Genomic DNA, 19,375 nt, shown 5'->3' with positions numbered 1-19,375 from the left:
ATTACCATGTACTTATCCTACTCACCCTTATTTGGCGGGTGAAAACTATTTTTTATCGATACCCTCATTCCTTAAATGCAACTTGCCTCCGTACACTTTCCTCCACTATTTGCAGACCCGTATCCATCTCCTAAACATGTTTTACATTACCTAATAGGAATACTCAGTTGCATTAGACCTCACTCTCCTTTGAAAACCAACCGATAAACACAATGTCCTCTATGAGTCATTCCTGGTGATGGGGCTATATTTTCAGTTATGGTGGCCTTGTGGCTGAATGGAAAGACTTCGGTGAAGATTCGTGTATACATGGTATTTTATAAGTCAGTCCATACAGACAATGAACAGCATTTCCCGTCATATATCGCCCGCACGCCTCTTCTGTCACTTCAATGTGTTCAGTAGATGGTGGGCAGCGCCAAATCCTTCGGTGGCGCTTCCTGGAACTTGTAGTTCAGCCTCTTCCGGCGCGCTTTGTGCGACGCCAACTGCGTCACCGGAAGTTCCTGTAGGCTCGCGAGGCTGGGGTTCGGCTGTGGCGGAGTCGTCGTTCGTAGGCTCAATCAGGTCAGAGTCCTTTTTGCCTCTACCACTGTGTGTCCTGTTCTGCATTTAACGTTTGCTTCTTTCTTCGTCCGTGCGCCCCCAGAAGGCACTCTTGCTATCTTGATAGGGGCCCGGTCTCATCAGTCTTCGCCGTTCTTCCTAGAGGGCCGCGGCCTCACTGCGCATTTTAGTGACTCTTTTCGTATTTTGATAGAGGAGGGGAGATAGGCCTTGCACCCAGTTCTCCGGTATGTTGTTTGCGCCCGAGGAGATATGCTCCAGCGGGCTTGGTGCTATATGTAGTGAATGCTGTACGGGGGGGGGGGGGTCGTTAGCTATTTCGCACTGTTGCTCCGTTTGAAAGGTGTTTGATGTGTACTGGGCACCTTTCCTGTGCCCCGTCTCGGTTCACCTGTAATAACTGCTTTGTTTCAAGTCCATCAGAACGCCCACCCCCTTGTCCCTTTGCATGCATGCTTCATTGTCTTATTGCACGTACTTGCTTGCCGTTATCACCAAATAAATCTTAATTTCCAAATCACTTATACCGCCGTGTTGTTCCTCATCTTTACTTAAAGTATAGCAATTGGATAAGGCGGCTGAAGCATCTATTTTCTGGTGATGGTCTGGTATGGAAAATAATTCTGTGCAGTGACTGTAAACTTTCTTGACAATTTCAAGGGGAATAGTAAGTTTTACGGCCCATTTGCGGAAGTCAAGCAGTGTATGAGGCAGATACGGATCAAAGTAGATTTATTTTTGGTTTGTATAGTACACAGCCGTTCTGAGCAAACGTTCACATTTAAATGGGCTTACGTAAAGATAACATATATATATATATATATATATATATATATATATATATATATATATATATATATATATATATGCCTTAAAAAATTATCGTTTAAAATGGTTGAGACCTACTTGTCTAAAACTAAATATTCTTCCCTCTTCTGCTTTTCTTGATGCCATTTATAATCCGCCAAATGAGAGGTTCTGCTGTATAATTTTTAACTTTTTAAAAAGATTTTTGAATTTATACTAGATGTGTTCTTTCGTAACTTGTTCATAATGATTTAAATGTTGATGTTGGAAGATTTTATGTGGACCTCTGTCTAGAGTTCCAAAACATAAATAAATAAAAACTTGAAACTATATATATATATATATATGTGTGTGTATATCTCACTGAAAGACATAAACCTGGACTACGCTTTATTGGTTTGTCGGGGCCTAGAAGGTTCCCTCTTACCATGATAAACGGCTGAAGTGAACACTCGCCAAGTAGACTCCAGCAGCGAAATTATAATGTACCGCTCCAATTTTGAAATGCCTAGTAAAGCCATGTAACCCACCAACAGAAGAAGGTGTATCAGTAGACACACCCAACAGTTGAATGCCACTAGATAATAGCCAGCCGGGATAAACACACCAGGACCTCACCTACCAATTACACTGTAGAGTTATATAACGCAGGTTATCACCCGTGAGCAGTCGCTGTTCATGGTCACAGGGACATTAGGGGATTTGCCCAGAATCACAGGATGTTCCCCTGAGATTTGATTTTATGTGGAGAAGCGTGGCTCAGTGGTTAGAGGCGGCAGACCCGGAAGCTGAGATCGGCCGTGGACCAGGGTTCGATTCCCCGCCTCGGCGGGTCTCAGGCTCAAAAATTCCACGGACTCGACAATTCTCGCTCCGGTGCCTACTCGACTCACGGGGTCACACTCTGCGACTCTGGGCAATAGCTTGCTTAATCTCCACTACGGCCCCTCGCGGCGGGATGCCTGGCTTTCACCTTGTGGATACCCTGCCGGGGTATCTCACAGGGGAATACCAGGACGGGTTCCCTAAGCAAGCGCCTTGATGCCTTCGGGTGATACGTGCGCTATATAAGTCGCAATACATTTACATTTGACCCCGGACACCCAGCTCCTGAGTGGGCAGCTCTGGCAGCTGCGTCACCCCCCCCCCCCCCCGAAAACAGCAGTCGGTCGGACACTGTGCCGCACAATATGGAGTTTTTTTGAGTAACTAATTTTAAGATAGCGATCATGGTTTGCTAAAATTAGCAAATTGTGCAGCAGATGAAGTACTATGCAGCAACTATCATAAATCCATCATTATGATTTAAACTCTGCAGCAACCTAATCACACTATTCTATAGACCCTGTGTATATCCGACCCCTGCTCTGGCTATGTAAAGATAACTCAAACTGTGGATACAATCTCTACTTCAAAACTCTCACCAAAAATAATACCTGCTCTTCCAACTCTTTAATCTCGCTTATTTAGTCACAACTGACCAATGTTTTGTATTCCCCATAAATCTTTTGACTTTAACTCGTTATTAGCAAAAATCAAGACAACTTAATTGCTTCTTTGCATAATACCCTCATCATTTTCCCCATCCAAACCATCGCTCATCCACCAACAGCAAATCAATTCTAAGTCATTTAGTACCTTCATGAAATTCCCCATCCACTTCCTTCCTCATTCACTGTAATCTGCTTTATAAACCTCTCTACGAGATTGAGCATTGTTTTAGCTGGTGTAAGATCTGATGTAGACATCCCCCTCGGGGCTTCAGCAAATTGATCTAGGGAGCTGTTCCAAAATGTTCATAAATGATCACCCCCCCCCCCCCCCCCCCGTTATCGATCTCTCCAACCCAGGAGATGTGTGAAAACCGTGTTAACTTTTTCAAGAACAAAGAGTCAGTTTACCAGGACACCACTCACATGACACAACACATGCAGTTCCTTTTGATGTGGAATATCCTGTGTTCAACTAATTTCCAATGATAGCTTGACTAGTAGGAGCAATGGTTTATTAATGAACTGTGCGATTACTTAAAATCATTACAGTATAAAAAAGGCAGTTTGGTTCAAATAAAATACAGTAAAATCCCCCCCCCCCCGCTCGACCTACACCGGTCAGGGACCATTGGTGCAGCTATGTTGTCTCGATACTGACTATGTTCACTTGTACTATACATTAATAAAAAGAATTAAAGTTTTTAGAGTCAGCATGAGACCTCGCATACTAGAGTCTGGAAGGTGTGTAAAAGTTCGACTAGTCTCCTAAGCTGCATCAAGTCAGGTGCCCCTACAGATCTCTGCCCTGCTAGAATTTTCTAGGAAATAGGTGATTATATTGAACCCTATTCGGCCCCTTCTGAAAAAAACCATACTTGACCCTTTGGAGGAAAATAACGATCGTCCTATTGCCAGGCTCCCTTTTTTAACCAAAATGTTGAAACATCTTAATATTGCTCTCACCAACTACTTGGATCAGAATTGCATACTAGACCCCTGTCAATTTGTTTTCAGGAAAGGATATAGTACTGGAATGTCCTGGACCGTGGAGGAAAGGCAGTGGTGGTCCTGTTGGACCTAACCACGGTCTTTGATACAGTCTGTCACGATAATCTAAAGTAAAGATTACTTGACTTGGGTGTCTGCGGTCCAGTACATAGCTTGTTATCCTCCATTTCAGACAATAAAGTGCGATCCTTTAGCCTTGAGACGCATACTTCAGAACCTTTTATATCACCGTGCTGTGTTCCTCAAGGATCTTCTGAGTCAGACACTTTTTAACATATGTATTTCTCCCCTGATTATGTTGATTAAATCCTTTTGCTTTTCCACAGTATTCTACGCAGATGACATCCACATTGTGATCCCTGTTGAAGATAACATGGATGAAGTCTCTGCTAGGTTTAATGCATGTATGGTTGCAACAATAGACTGGATGAGCTCCCAGACTCGGAAGATTAACTCCGATAAAACAAAGGTTCTTCTATGCAGACGAGATTCCTCTTTTTTGAATTGAGCCTGGTGGCCACAGTCCTTAGGATCCCTGCCAGACCCAGTCCCAAAAGTTAGGAACCTAGGCCTCTTATTTTCACTCCAACCTTACTTTAGGGACCAGACAAATCACCTTACCTCATCCTGCTTTCTAGTCTTAAAAATTCTCAAGAAAGGCCTCCCTTTCTTACAGACTGAGCTCCAAAAATCAGTGGTCATTGCTCTAGTCCTTTCAAGGTTATACTATTGAATGGGTACTCGTAAACATTTGCCCAGGGGGCACAGAGTGCAGTCTGTGGTGTGCCTGAGGGCTGAGCTTATGCCAGCAGTGTGGTGGTAGGGGGTCTGGGTGGGTCAGGGATTGTGTAAGGAGGTCTAAAACATGTTAAATAAACAAGCAAGCATTTATTTGCAGGTTAATAAATGCTTGTTCATTTATTAAAAAAAAATTCTATGTGTTAGTGCTCAGCAACTAAACAGCAGCTGGTGCTGCTGTTCACCAGGGGGGCTGCATTTAATAGCCAAGAGGGCTACAAGCGCCCCCCAAGACGTACTTTGAGGATCACTGGACTATTGCAGCACCATGTAGGTGGGAGCTCAGCAAGGTGTCCTAATAAGACTGCGGAGGCTGCAAAACGCCACGGTCCGTGCTCTTACTAAGTAAAAAAACATTTGATCACGTCTCTAAAGCCAGGCAAAACCTGCACTGGCTCCCTATCAAAAAGAGGGTGGCTTTAAAGCCTCTCTGCCTGATACATAGAACTCTCCATCAGTAGGGCCAGGAGTTTTTCAAAAACACAGTCTCTTGGTACATATCAACAAGAGTGTTACGTTCAGCTTCAGATAATAAGGTACAGGTCCCAGTTATTAGGCAAGTGTGCATGGGGGAAGGATCCTGGTATATAAGCTAGGGAACGAAATGCCTTTGAGGAACCAAGTCACTCCTCTCACTTTCAGGAAATCGCTGAAGACTTGGCTCTTAACTCTTTCCCTGTAATTCTTATGTTGTCTCCTTGATAAAGGCAGCTCCAAGATACCCATAGACAGATGTCATGCTATATAAAATTGAAATCAAATAATTAACAACAAAGAGTAATTCTTCAGTGGTCCCTTCTGTTAATTTTAAGCTTTCTTCTGGCAGCATTTGCCCCCCCTTTTTTTATAGGTCTGGTTTAGAGCCAGATCTAGAGCTTCACTTGATTGTTTATCTAGTCTCCTATTCGCCTAAAAAATAATTATAAAAATGGTAATGGTTCATTCAAGAATCATTCATATTGTTATATCCACTACATCATACAGCCGATTGTCAGCCCGCTTCAGTGATTGGGTCTTACTTTGTGTACATCTACCTGTCTGCTTGAGTGGCAAATATGGTTTACCAGTTTCTGCTTTTTATTATTCCTTTCATTTCATATTCTTCCCTCATTAATTTTTTCAGGTTATTTTGCCTTTTTATGTCTCGCCTAGGCAGCGCTTGCCTCATTTCCACTCCCTTCTTCATTTATTGTCGCCCCCCCCAATTTTTTGGATCACATTTTTTTTGATAAACAATTTTATTGATTTTTCCCAAGAGAACAAAGACCAGCAGATCAAGCACATTATAATAGAAATGAAAATTCCCAGTCAGTTGGATGAATGATCTCATATCTCCAGACCCCACTGAATTCAACTTAATATAAACATTTAGCGGGCGATTCAGAATTAAGCCACAATACCCAGCCATTTGCCCCACACCCTGTGGCATTTTTTCGGATATCCCTGTGCTTCATACATATGTTTTTCCTAGGTAGCATACCAGTCCACCCCCTTCCGCCACTTCTCGAGGCTTGGTGGAACTGGACGTTTCCAGGTGGCTGCTATGTCACGCTTAGCTACGACCATAGCCGTGTTAAAAAACAACTTCTTGTTTCTGGACCCGTCCAGCCCATCCGTAATTTCCATGAGTGTGTGTCGCGGGTCATGGGGAACTTCCAACCCGAAGACTTCTGTAAGCTCTTCCTCAATGCTTCCCAGAAATGTGCCAGCTGGGGACATGCCCATACCATATGGAAAAAATCAGCGGGGTCCTGGCCGCAGCGTGTACAGGAGGCAGTTGTGTACAGGCCAGCCTTGTAAAGACGTTCAGGAGTTAAATAGTTGCCATGCAAGTAGTACAGTTGAATCACGCGGAGTCTAGCTGATGCAGTGACCATCTTAGCCGCCATGAGTCCAGTCCTCCTCCTCCAGTGGACCCACCCATGCCTCAGTCGGTCTGGTGTGGTTGGAGTGTTGTTGATTAGTGTACGATAGATGTGGGAGATGCCCACCTTCCCCAAGTCACCCATCATAATTTGTGCTTCTGGAGGGTTGTATTCTGGAACTGCTGTGTCGTCCGATATGTTTGATTGAAAGCCGTGCTGCAGTTGCAGGTACTTATAAAATTGTGCTGGGTGTAGGAGTTACCTGGATTGAAGTTCCTGGTAGGAGCGCATGTGGCCAATAGCTCACACATCTCCCAAGTTGTGAGATCCCTATAAGGTCCCAAAAGCGGAATCCCTTCAGCCCACTAACCTCACGGAGCCAAGTACCATGCCAGATAGGTGGATATTGAGTTAGCTTATGTGTCCATTAAGTATGACACAGTGATGCCTGCCAGGCAGAAGGGCAGTGCGTGTCATCTCTGGCAGAGTGGAAGGTATGGACTCCAGTACATTATGGATAGAATTTTTGGCAGGCCCAGCTCGCCCATCTCCAGCTTATAGGCCGGGTCGGGCGGTCCCCCATTGAACCAGTCATGGATAGTGAGGAGGCGGATGGCCAAGTAATACAAGTATAAGTTGGTCATCTTCATGCCCCCCGTCAAAGGGTGGGACTCGGCAGTGGATCAGAGCTATACAGGGTCTCCGACCTCCCTAGAGGAACTTGGTAGCCACACTGTCTAGTTCCCGGAACCAGGTCAGTGGAATGCAAAAGGGAGTGTTCTGGAGTACGTAGAGGAATCTGGGGGAGAATCATCATTTTAAACAGGGCCACCCTCCCCGGGGGATTTAGGGGGAGCGTTTGCCTCTTGTGAAAGTCTTCCTTTGCCTTTTTTACCAGGGGGATGATGTTGAGGGACCAGCCGAGGTCGGGGAGCATGGCGACCCAGATCATTAAGTATTTAAATGATTGTCGCTGAGGGGTAATGTGGATTGCCAGTCGTAGCCGTCCCATGCCATATGCAGGGGGAACAGGACTGACTTACTGGGGTTAAGTCGTAGGCCGGAGGCCTGCCCGAAGGAGTGTAAGACCTGGAGACAGTGAGGGCCTGACTTAGCAGGCTCCGCTAGAAAAATGAAGACATCGTCCGCATAAAGGGCACTTTTGTCCGCCTCAGAGTTGGGCCATTCCCATTCCCGTATACAGTCTTCCGAATGAATCGGGATCGCGAGGCGCTCCATCGCCAAAGCGAAGAGGAGGGGCGAGAGGGGGCACCCCTGCCTCGTCCCTCTGCGAATGGGGAAGGCCTCTGATAATGCCCTGTTGACTAGCACCCGTGCTTGGGGCTGAGTGTAAAGAATCTTTACCAGGTTGCGAAAGTGGGGGCCAACCCCCATCTTATCCAGCACTTCACCCAGGTATTGCCAGTCCACCGAATTAAAGACCTTCTCAACATCAACTAGGAGTGCCAGGTAGGGGGTGAGCAAGTGGCGGTGTGCCTAGGCCAAATGGAGACGACAGAGACAATGTCTAGTCCCTCGCAGGTGCATGAACCTGCACTGGTCAGGGTGTTGATGCGAGCATTATGCTGAATATTTTAACCTCCGTTTTTGAGAGAAATTGGGCGGTAGTCCGTGCACTGGGGGGATGGGGGTTGTGTTTTAGGGAGAACAACAATGGCGGCCATGTCAGCCTCGGTCGGAAAGGAGCCTTTTTCTAGGGCCTCTTCGAAGAGATGGGTGATGTGTGGGACAAGAGTTTCACGATATGCAGCAGAATAATTCTGCGGGAGCCCGTCCGGGCTAGGGGTTTTGCCCAATGAGGTGTTATCGCTTCATTAATTTCTACGTGGTAGATAGGGAGGTCCAAGTCATCTGATTAAGCGGTGCTGAGGCGGGTACAGCCATCGCTCAGCTAGTCTGAGAGAGACATTTCAGGGCCCCGTGCCGAGTAGAGCGTGTGGTAGTAGGAGGCAAATGCACGGGCCATTGCCAAAGGAGAACGGTGTGCTAGCCCATCCAGGTCGACAATTTCGTGGATAATGTGGTTGGCCCTTGGGTATGTAGCTAGTCTGTGGAGGATCTTCCTGTTCTTGTCGCCCCATCCGTACACCATAACCATGGAGGATCTCCAGAGGAGCCTGGCGGCTTCCAGTGACAGATGTTTGATTTTATCCCGAAGGCAAGCAAGTTGTCTCTCTTGGGTGGCGTTTCTGAGATCAGGGGGGTATTGCTCTAAGCGCAACGCTTGCGCAGGGTGATCTGGTGTACTTAGGCTTGCTGCTGATGTTTGAGTGGGCCCTTGGCGAAGCCCCGGATGGTAGCTTTGCTGGCTTCCCAGATGACACCTGGAGAAGGAACAGAGCCACTGGCCAGGAAGTATTGTTGGAGTTTTACCCTCACCTTTCTAAATTCTCTCTCCTGGGGAACCAGGCGTTCATCCGCCAGGTTAGACGTGTCGAGGGGGGAGGGGCCCCGGTAATGAGAAATAGTGGTGAGTGGTCGGAGATACCGATAGGAAGTATACAGATGTCTTGGATCGTTTGGCAATCAGTGGATGGGACGAATATAGCATCTATGCGCGCCTGAGTGTGATGTGCCACAGATGTGTGAGTGAACTGTCTGGTTTGAGGGTGCCAGATTCGCCACACATCGCACAGGCCCAAGGAGTCGGCCCAATTCATTAACCCCTTCCACACTCATGACGAGCTGGGCTCGTCATGAAGTAGCCTCCTCGCACGCTCATGACGAGCCCAGCTCGTCATGTTGTGTGGGATTTCCGATTTCTCAGCACAGCAGGGGAATATGCTGAGCAGCCATGGGGTTAATTGCTTGGTCTGAGTAATTCTAGAGGTGGGTGGTGGGCCTGAAGTGTCGAGGTGTGGGTTGGAAACCGCAATATACAAATTGCAGTGGTGGTTTCAATGGTAGCACATCATTCCTAGTGTCGCTTAATGCTTGTTATGTAATATTGGTGCTTTTCGAGGTGAGACACAAACACCTCACTACCTCAGGTGTCTACTTACTGCGGTTTTCACAAACCCAGTATTTATACAATATATAGATATAACCTCGGCACTCTTAACTTGTTTGTTGATTTATTCATACAAAGTGTTCTTTCTTGAAATGTCCAATGTATACAAACAACAATAAGTAATTATTTAGTACTGTTTAATATTGTGAGTAATTCTAGAAGTGGGCCTGCAGTGTCGAGGTGTGGGTTGGAAACTGCGTTAGTCCGCCCCAACTTTTGTGGTACCCAGAGGCAGGGAGGTGAGAAGATCAGTGGGAGTGCTCCTTGGTCGTTGTGAGCATCGATGGGGGCGAGTAGATTGACACAAGATTAAGGAGATTTCCGCCCAGTGCCCCGCAGAGAGCCACATATACTCTCTGAGGGGTTACAAGTGGTCTGCGTGAGCACAACGGGGAGAATACGCCCCAGAAGGATCGCCACGCCCCGGGTAACCCTGAGTGCCATATTCTATCGTACCCGTAGCGTGCTAGGATGGGGCAGTGGTTCCCCACCAGATGGGTCTCTTGGAGCAGGAGTACATCAATGTATAGACGTTGGGCATAGCGCAGGGCAGATGTTCTTTTAACTCTGTCTAGGAACCCATTAACATTCCAATCCAGTGTGTGGAGGGAAGCTCCCGGAAAGGTTGTCGGTCATGGTGGCCGTTGGTTGGACTAATGGCTCGCTGCATCCTGGATAGCGGTGGGTGCCTAGGGGGTCTGGCGCAGACGCGGGATAGCCAGTGTGATTGCGCTTTGCAAGTGATGCATGCTAATATCGTAGTGTGCATCAATAGTGCTGGTGTAGCAATACAGTTAAATCTCAACAATGGGACATGCTGTCTCTCTGCCTCCTATTGCATCCAGGAGCGGTCACCCCACCTCAATGTTTTGTGCATAATCACAATAAATACGAGAATTCTTCCTATTGAAGAAATTTTTACTTTCGTATTTCTCTCTGCCGTAAGAGTAGGGAGGAGTTGTCTTAAATGTAACTTTGATATACGTTTCTGTCTGACCTTAAGGTACCTGTGGAGGCTCGAACAATCAATTTCCCAGTTGTAGCCGAAAGCACTAACAAATTATGCCACAGAGACTGTCTGTAACCCTGTTCTCCGATCGCATTATGGAAGGCAGGACTAGAAGTCAGTGGCATAGTATCATATAGCGTGCATGTGAATTGAAGCAGCGCAGTGATTAGTTTATCTACACCCCAAATGGTATACAGTGCAATGTACAGGACCTTGTCTTCTACATCAGCACTGGGGTTCTTCAGTAGAAGGGCTGTAAAGGTGGTTTTCAGTAAATTCTGGAGAGCATTTTTGGGCTTTAAGTGAGTTATTGTTAAACTGTTACTTGGCAAAGCAGCAGGTTTGGCACAGTTTGGTGGCTTCGTCATTGCCCGTTTCTTTTCGAGAGGTAATTGTACTTCAATGAAGTTGGATCAACCTGTCACAGGTGTGAGTTCTCAGGCCCAAGCCTTTCTCCTTTTTCTCAGAGAAAGCATGCAGCCGGTGCACAATCACAAGAAATGGCCACAGTGGATGAGTCTGGTTTGAAGGGTGCTGTTGTAGTCTCTTGAATAGTCCTTGCATGATAAAGTCTGACTATTAAGGAACATTTGGAATGGGATTCTGTTCTAATCATAAATCGAGCATGTTGTGAGGTCTATGGGGAGGTCTGATTTCCTTAAGCACCTTTCCAGGGCTCTTCAACATTTCAGGAGAAGCTTATTTGTGTAGGATTTATTGTTCACCAATCTAATTTAGTGTATAGTGAGAGGGTCTTTCTGATTCGGCTATCGGTGATGCACTGCCAGTACAATATCCGAAGGTGTACATACCTGCACAGGAGTGCCAGAGCATAGATGGCAGGGAAAACAGGAAAGACTTGGGTCCTATCACCATCTGGCCTGGACCACACCAATATTGTACAACAAAATAATGACTGAACAGGTTATTTCAAACTACTTGTAAATGCGCTTAGAAAACTATTCTAAGTTCATGTAATTTATTTCAGATCATTTGCAACTTATTTTTACACATATAAATAAAAAACATTCATTAATGTCATGATATAGACGACACCTTCTGCAGTATGCCATACTTATTGACATAACACCTTTGACATTACAACAAATACACATAAATGTGACCTATATGAAAAACATGAAAAAAACATGAACACCAATACAGTTACTAATATCCTATAAATGTGCTGTGAATAACCAGTCCATATTTAATGTATAAATGTAACCGGCGGATCCTTAACAATTAAATAAAAAAGTCTCCCTTTGGACACGCCAACTTCCGTTTACTCCATACACTCACAATTCCTTCATACAAATAAATTCTATATTTGGAACACCTCCATAAGTAATACTAAGAAACAATAATTAAAAAAATATACATTTAATGAAACATCAAGATAAAAAAATCTATTTTGATCACCGGCGAAGATACGTGATACACGGAAGGTTTCATTTCAGCGCTTCAGGAGCTTGCACGAGCCCAGCCTTTTCATTTAATAAGAGGTGCGCCTACAACAGCCAATCTTTGAATCATTTAGACAAGGCTGATATGTTTAACCCCTTCGCTGCTAGGCCTTTTCCCCTCCTGTGCTAAGCCACTTTTTGGCGATTTGGGGTAGTGCGCACTTATGCCCCTGTAACTTTTTGACCACATAAGGTATCCACGCTAAATTTGCGTCCTTTTCTTCCAACATCATGTGGATTCTAAAGGTGCCCAGGGTTTGTGGATTCCCTTGGAGGGGTCCCAGAAATTAAGCAAAATACATTAAAATGTTTGTTTTTTTCAGAAAAATTGAAAAACGGGTTGCAAATGAAAGCCTCTGGGTTTTTACCTGCAAATGTTATCCAAAAAGGGTTCTGGGGCTGAAATCAGCATTTTCCCAGCTTTTAGGGAAGGACAGTCTTTTGTCAGAGAACCAACATTTTTCACACAGTTTTGGCATTTTTCTGGGACATAGCCTATTTTTGCACAAGTGAGGTATCATTTTACTCGGGAGAACAAGGGGAACGCTAGGTGGTAGGACATTTGTGCCGGCACAGAGATTACACGCAAAAATGTATGGAAAAGTGTTTTTTTTAAACCTAAATTTAAATTTAAGGTTTGCAGGGAATTCTGGGTAGGAAAACATTGGGGGACCCACGCATGCCATACTTCCCTGGACTCCCCAGGGTGTCTAGTTTTCATAACTGTTTGGGTTTGGTAGTTTCCAAAGATGGCCGCCGAGCCCCGGGCCAAAAACTCAGGTGCCCCCTCCCCCTAAAAGTAAGGTAGTTTTGCTAAAGGTAATTTTTAAGTCTCCACCGTACGATTTGGGCCTTTCCCTGTTGCAGCCACTATGCCTACCCATGCAAGTGAGGACCATTTTTATTGGGAGACCTGGGGGAACGCTGGGTGGGAGGAAATTTGAGGATCCACGCAGATTCCACAACTTTACCACACAGAAATGTGAGAAAAAAGCGTGTTTTTTTGTGCGAAATTTGAGGTTTGCAGTGGATTCTGGGTAGGAGAATGAGGAGGGACCCACGCAAGCCATACCTCGCTGGACTCCCCCAGGTCTCTAGTTTCCAGAAATGTATGGGTTAGGTAGGTTTCCCTACATGGCCGCCGAGCCCCGGGCCAAAAACTCATGGGAACCCCCTTGCAAAACCAGGTTCGTTTGCGATAGGTAATTTTGATGTCGCCTCATTAGGTTTTGGGCCCTTGCCTGTTGCGGGTCCTTGACCCACCAACGCGAGTGAGGTATCATTTTTATCGGGAGACCTGGGGGAACGCTGGGTGGGATGAAATTTGTGGATCCATGTAGATTCCAGAACTTTGCCACGCAGAAATTTGAGAAAAAAAGTGATTTTTTTTCAGCTAAATTTGAGTTGGCATGGGATTCTGGGTAGGAAAACGTTAGGGGACCCACGCAAGTCATACTTCACTGGACTCCCCCGGATGTCTAGTTTTCAGAAATTTGTGGATGGCCGCCAAGCCTGGGGCCAAAAACTCATGGGACCCCCCTTGCAAAACCAGGTTATTTTGCGTTAGGTAATTTTGATGTCGCCTCAATAGGTTTTTGGCCCTTTCCTGTCACGGGCACTAGGCCTACCCACACAAGTGAGGTACCATTTTTCTCGGAAGGCTTTGGGAAACTATGGAGTGAGTGGAATTTTGTGGATTCACGCAGATTCCAGAACTTTCCAACACAGAAATGTGAGGAACATTTGCTTTTTTGGACACATTTTTAGGTTTGCAAGGGATTCTGGGTAACAGAACCTGTTGAGCCTGTCAAGTCACCCCATTCTGGATTTTCCTGTGTCTAGTTTTAAAAAATGTACAGGTTTGCTAGGTTTCTCTATGTGGCGGCTGCGCTAGGGCCCATAATCCACAGGTAGGTATATTGCTAAAAACAAATCCGTGCCTAATCGGCTTTCTGCTGCCCTGGGGGGAAGATTTCGGGCTACTGCCCCCATCTGTCCCCCAGGGGGGGCAGAAAGTCTGTAATGGGGGTGTGGGGGCATTGGCGTGCCCGTGTCGGGCAGCCCCCACCCTAAAAAAAGTGCACAAAAAAAAATCCCTGGTGCATAGCGGGCTTTCTGCCCCCCGGGGGGGGGCAAATTGGGGGCTACTGCTCCCATTTGCCCCCCAGGGGGGCAGAAAGGCTGTAATGGGCGGCAATGCCCCCACCCGTGGGGGCATTGGTGCGCCCATTTCGGGCAGCCCCCACCCTGCCGGGGGGGCAGATTGGGGGGCTACTGCCCCATCTGCCCCCCAGGGGGGGCAGAAAGACTGACTACAATAAATTTAAAAGTTATTGTAATTGAGTCGGTGGAAGGGTAAAGTGGGTCGTGTCCCCGAATGATGTGGTGGTGTAAATGACAATCCCTTTTATTTGTTTTAAAAGCAAAAACAAAAATAAAAGGCATTATTTGCAATGTCAATAGCTTAAACGCAAGACTTATTACATTGCAAATGCTTGTTTTTATTGTGACACTTGCGTCATGTTTTTAGATGGTCAAAGGGATGTGTGTGGTGTGTAGAGGAGTGGAACAGTGGCTGCGTGGGGTGCACATGATCCAGATGGCTGGGTGGAGTGCAGAAGGGTCAAAGGTATATGTGGTGGGGGGGGGGGGAAAGTCTCCAGGCCGAAGGTGGCTGTGCAGACAATGCTGATAGCTGTAAGAAGCTGTGCGGTAAGTAGATAAAGCTGAAGATTTTTTGTGGTATGCAGATGAGACAAAGAGCCGGCCAGAGGAGGCTGCACAATGTGCATATGTGTCCAAGGGCTGTGTGGTGAACAGATGAGTGGCGTCTGCGTAGTACGGGTTGTACATAAGCCACAATAAAAAGAGGGGACCTTTTATTTACACAATGGCTAAATACATTTGTGCCCTTAATTATTTTGCACACATGTAAACAATGATGCTGCTTAAATCACTTTTCGGGTTACTTTCAATTTACCCCCCACTAACAATTAAGCAACATACCCCGCAAAAGCCAAAGCTCCATTTTGAACATCTTAAGCCAAACTTACCATGCCCCTCTGCCCCGGCGGTGGGCGCTACAGCTTCAGCGCATTGAGTGGGCCGCTTCTAAGAGCTGCAATGGTGCCAGACAATGGACAGTTCTCCCAGCCGTAGTGTGGGAATCGTTTGTAAACTGCTTTGTGATCTGGGACAGGATCCAAGTCAATGAAGAGGGCGTGCTTGGGAAGGTATGGCAGTAAGAGGCGAATTGCATGCTCTGGACGCCTCCAGTGTGTGTTTGTTGTGATGCCAAGGGCTCAGGGCTGTCAGCTAAGAATGCCGGCGCACAGTCTATTCGCTCGGATCGATATTTTTCTTTTAAAAAAAACGCATAGACGTCATGGAGCAGTTAATCGATATCTACCATATGTAAACACCAACGCGAGACCATGTTGTTTCTGTTCCTCATATGTAAAACAACCCGTCCGACCACGCCGTTACCTATAAAGGAGCTTTAAATGCACATTTAAAAGACCGATATATACATTCCCTCTTCAAATGTATTCTTAGGCGTTTGCACCAGTCAAAGGAAACCAGCTTGGCTGCCTGTCTCGTGCGAGCTTCACAAGCAGTGCCTAAACACAGGCTGTTGTTGATGCAAAATGCAAATCATATGTTGCTGCCTTCTGATTCTACATAAGCTTCCTGTTTCTCATGTCTTCGATTTTTTTTTTGTTGGTCATCAGCACTGGGGATGCCGTTGCAACATATTAATCTCGCACAAAGTAAACAAACAGAGGGGAAACCACAGTTCCTCTTCAGCTTACCTTAAAAATATCAGCCACGTCCTTCCCTGCCAGTTATGAGCTCTACAGCAGCCCCCCTGGTGGACTCAGAATTTCACCAACCCACGGCGGGGAGCCCAGACAGGGTGGGGCGCAGGCATGGTGTGTTTTTCGCTGCTCTACTCCTTCTCGTAGGCTCCAGGGCTCCTTCGGGCTTCTGTGTAAGACTTCGCTCCCAGTCACCCTGGCACTAGCAGACAGAACATCTCCCGCCTCTGCTGCTGCCTGAGCATGTTGCCGGTCCCTCCCCGGGAGCACGTCACCGCTCGCGTGCGGTAGCTAGAAGGATCAGCTCGGAGTCCGTACAGGAAGCTCGCGCAGAGCACTTCCTACTTCCCATCTGGGGCTCGCATTCAGCTACAGGTGATTAACTGAGACTGGCGAGGGCAACCGGAGCCGTTTTTAAGAAATTGATGATTTACGCAGAGACTAGCTGCCGTTTCTGCGTGTAACTGTTCTTTTTATTTAATAACAGCAGACAATCTGCATCAATTCAATTTGTCAATCAAGAGAACCCAGGAATGTGAAAAAAAAAAACAAGACGTTCCTTTGACGAAACTGCCGTGGGGCGGGACTTCCGTTTCTTGCTGGAAGCTCACGCCCACGGAGTGGCTGGCCAGGAGAAGAGCAGTGATGACGCGAGGCTCCCATGCCCGAGGGAGAGCCCCGCGGTGTCGGCTGAAGTCCGGAGTTGCGGTAAGTGGGGCTTAGTTGTAGTAGGGGTGTCGGCAGGGGAGGTGGGGGTGTGGGACGGGATGTGCACGGCGCCGGCCTGGACGTGCGCGTACAGGCAAGGAAATCACCGAGGTAAAGCGCGTAACCACCCCCTGTGCGCCATTCCCGGCAAACCCACAACAATAGGTCTTTCGCTCGAGCAGCGCTATGCGCTGCTAACACCAGCGAGACCTAAAAACAGCCATTTGTGCCAACGTTTTTACTTGTAACTTTTTCTAAGTATGACAGATTTTTTAAAGCAATATACCGTTATATCCGCTGGACCTTTCTGGTTGTGGTGATATATAGGACTTGTAGGTTCACCAAGAACCCGACAAACCCAGATCCAATAACTTGCAATGGATTTTTATTGTGTACCTGGCATATAGCAATTCATTTGGGAAAATATAAACAGTGAAAAATCGGTATGAAACACACCTATGTATTTCTGAAATGGGAACTAAATCTAGAGTTTAGAAACAGCAAATCTTTGCACATCTAAGAAATTGTGGGGACCCATACTAGTATGTGAATTATAGGACATTTTTCAGAGTGACTTTTACACATTCTTACATTTGGAAGGCAGAAATGCATAAAAAGTCAATGGATAATAACAGTTGCTATACAGTTCTGTGTTCCTTTAAGTCTCCCGATAAAAAATGGTACCTCACTTGTGTGGTTATACCTAGTGCCCGTGACAGGAAACTGCTTAAAATGCAATGTGAACACCACATTTTTACCGTGAAAACTGTCCCCTTTTTAGGTCTAGCCTAGTGTTGCTGCGCAGATGATCAGCTCGCTCGGGGAGATTTATTGCTAATGAGGGGTTTTAGAAAAGGGCTTGAAGCCCCGCCCCTTATTTCCATTAGCTCGCGTCACCGTTTATGCTAAACGGTGGCCTACCATTGGAAATAAGCTTTCTAGGGTGCCTCCTTTTTAGGTTTTGCCTGGCGAAAAGATGCGCTCTGCGCATCTTTTTCGCGCAGGCGAAATCCTGATGAGATCTGTAGTGTGGCTTTGGGTCGGCCCTCGTCATTCATTGGCTGGCTCCATAAATGGAGCCTAGCCATTGGACGAGGGGCCTGTCCGTCAATGCCGGACCAGATTCGGGGGCGTTCCCGACATTCTTTGGCTTTTGCCGACGTCACGCGACGCCGGGAACGCCCCCGATTCTGTTCCGGCATTGCCGGCACCTCCCTTGCTCCCCCTCCCGCTTGTTTCCTGGTGCCCGCCTTCGTGCTCCGGCCGGCCGTCGTCAGCGTCTCTCCTCCCCCTTTCCCGCCCCCTCCCGCTTCTCTCTGATGCCCGCCTTCCGGTGAGACACTGTGATGAATGGCACTGAAAGCCCTGGATGGACTGGGCTGGGTCCGGGTCAGTCTGCTCGGTAGTGGGCTGACTAGTGACTGTCAATGACCTCCTGCAGCGCGAAGTGCTGTTCGAAACTCGGAAGCCACCGCCTCTTAACACTAGTGAGTACGAGGAAAGCACGGGCGGCCATGCGTTGCTTTGTTAATATTGCATACAGATCTGAAATCACCGTTTGAGGAGTGGAGCCGGGGAGGGGGCAGAGCTTCGTGGCGAGAGCTCCGTAACAGACACTTGCCCTCAACCAAGCCCTCCGCCCCCTTACCACTCACACAAACAAAACGGAAGTTGTCGGAACCAAGAAGAAAAGCGAAAGGAGGTAGGGAGGGGAAAAGAAGCTGCCAGGGCTGCCATGAATATTAAAGTAAAGCTGGGTCATAAGCTTCCAGCCATGGGAGTCTGTGACTTGTAAACGGCTGATAACCCATGACCCCATGACCTCTCATGGGAACGTTCACAGAGCAGCAGAACAACAGACATCCTTAGTATCGGCACAAAGCCATGGCTGGCACAGTGATTCAAGCAAGTGTATTTTGAGGGAAGGGCTGTGATAATAGCAAATATGCATTAGGCGGAGTGACGCTTGGCTGCGGTCTTACCAGGCGCACTTACCTCCGTATCCGGCTCCACTCACGGACCCTCGACATGCCGAAACTGTGAACTAGCAGGAAGTGAAACTTATCGCACTAAGCAGCAATGCCCCTCCCCCGCAGCGCCCGCGAGCAAACAAGACAAGCATTTAGTGCAATAGGTCCTGCATTTGCGAGAGGTTAAGCTATTAGCATTGTAAATTACAATGTCTTTTATTTAGATTTAAAAAAAAAAAACAAAGGCATTGTCATTTACAATGCCAAGAGCTCAGACCCAGCAAATGCGAGACCTACTGCATTGCAAATGCTTGTTTATTCTGAAAGCATGACCAGTGTACCGCACAGATGAGCCGCACAGGGTATAATGTGTCTATGATTGCTGAACGTGACTGACAGATCGGCGTGGGCTGCAAAATGTTGTTGAACCTACCTTACGATTATGCCTCCACGTTGAACCTTCTTGGCATCTGTGAACCTAAAATCTCAAATTCGTCCCTTTCTAAGTGTTGGAAAATAACTGCACACATTAGCAGCACATTACCAGCACTCAGTTTATCGACCTCAGAAGATTGAACAGCCGTGTCGGCCCAGTCCGGATATGAAATAACGACCTGTGCAAACAAAAAATGTTAGAAGCGACTATTTTGGTTACTTGAGTCTTCCAGACAGCTCAGTTATTTCGTGGAGAGCACAGACGGGGCTGCTCTGCCACATTCAATAAACAGAAGCGCCACTGGCAATTGATGATCACTGTGACACTCCCCCATATTGAGCGCTGAAAAGTCCAGGTCAAGAAAAGATGCCTTAGTACTTGATTAACTGTGTAGTCAGAAAC

At 46.8% G+C, this 19,375-nt stretch overlaps 1 protein-coding gene across 4 annotated transcripts in view; it reads left to right on the top strand.

Annotated features, from left to right (window-relative positions):
• The first annotated feature begins 432 nt into the window (after positions 1-432).
• LOC144782087 (RNA-binding protein 6-like) overlaps positions 433-19,375 on the top strand; it is a 1,028,143-nt gene continuing 1,009,200 nt past the window's right edge. For all 4 annotated transcript variants that reach the window (XM_078661245.1, XM_078661243.1, XM_078661244.1 and 1 more), the window contains exon 1: positions 433-567. The gene's annotated coding sequence lies outside the window, so the exon portion shown is untranslated. The remainder of the gene's footprint in view (positions 568-19,375) is intronic.

The sequence above is a fragment of the Lissotriton helveticus genome, chromosome 9 (assembly GCF_964261635.1).
Source record: "Lissotriton helveticus chromosome 9, aLisHel1.1, whole genome shotgun sequence".
NCBI lineage: Eukaryota > Metazoa > Chordata > Amphibia > Caudata > Salamandridae > Lissotriton > Lissotriton helveticus.
This window is presented reverse-complemented; position numbering and strand designations above follow the sequence as displayed.